Source organism: Octopus bimaculoides, chromosome 9 (genome assembly GCF_001194135.2).
Source record: "Octopus bimaculoides isolate UCB-OBI-ISO-001 chromosome 9, ASM119413v2, whole genome shotgun sequence".
Taxonomy (NCBI): Eukaryota; Metazoa; Mollusca; class Cephalopoda; order Octopoda; family Octopodidae; genus Octopus; species Octopus bimaculoides.
In genome coordinates, this window is record NC_068989.1 from 76,328,510 (window position 1) to 76,329,635 (window position 1,126).

Here is a 1,126-nt window from a genome sequence, read left to right on the forward strand (position 1 = left end):
ATATATATATATATATATATATGAGTTCAGCAAACATTTAGATTCGGGTGAATATGGTACTTAAGTTGAGACACCAGAATTTAGTACGGTATTATCCATAAATTTCAAAGTAAAGTGATTAAAATCAAGATAAACAACAAGGATATCCAGAGGTAATGCAGTACGATCGTTTCATGCGACACCATTTAATTGAACAATGTAATCATTGCATCAATTTAAACTGCAGAGCAATTCTCAGCTGCATAAAGACATAGAATTTAATTAAATTAGAACAGATGGACTCATTAGTATAATTATACCAAAAATCTCCAAGAAGTTAAGGAGATAAGACAAAGAACATGTTGCTTCTACTACAACATAGAAATTAATAAATAAAATGTCAAGAAGACTCTGCCTGTGATTGATTTTTTTTTTTTAGTTTTAATTTATAGACTAGTTTATCAAATTTTGCATATCTAAGGCTTGAGAGAATAAAGGACATTATCAATTAGGGGTAGGCGTGAGAGAGCAGGCAGAAATCATAGTTGGTATAGTCATAAAATCATGAGGTTTGGTAAAGGAAAACTTAAAACAAGATGCTGGCTGACAACTAAGGGGGTCTCCTTAGTGGGCGACTCCTAATATAAACTTGTGTTTATTCTTATTTCTCCTACATCTGCTCTGTAATTCATAGCTGGTAGCACTACACCTTATAGAAGTTGGAGAACCGATTATAGCAGTGACTCGATCAATTCCTAGCAATATCTAAAGAAGGAATTTTTATATTCCGAAATATTATATCAGGCTATAAATAATTAAATTATAACAGTTATTATAGTCCACTCTGCATTGTTGTGCCATTCAAGACACGTTATATTTCATATATATATATATATATATATATATATATATATAAATATATGCATATATCCATACATATATGTACATACCTACATATATATGTATATATACATGCATATATGGGTACAGGACATCAAAAACTGTTGAACACAATGAAAAACGAAAACATAAAAACAAAACATAGAAAACGAACTTCTTTGCGAACAACGGAAAAACCCCCCCAGAGAAACGAGACATGCAACATAAAGAGTATACCCCTTCGTCAGTTGCCCCTGTTTTAACTACT

General features: G+C 31.3%; 1 protein-coding gene across 1 annotated transcript in view; it reads left to right on the forward strand.

Annotated features, from left to right (window-relative positions):
* LOC106868258 (low-density lipoprotein receptor-related protein 5) overlaps positions 1–1,126 on the forward strand; it is a 91,783-nt gene that overhangs the window by 42,528 nt on the left and 48,129 nt on the right. The gene's annotated exons all lie outside the window — the stretch shown is intronic.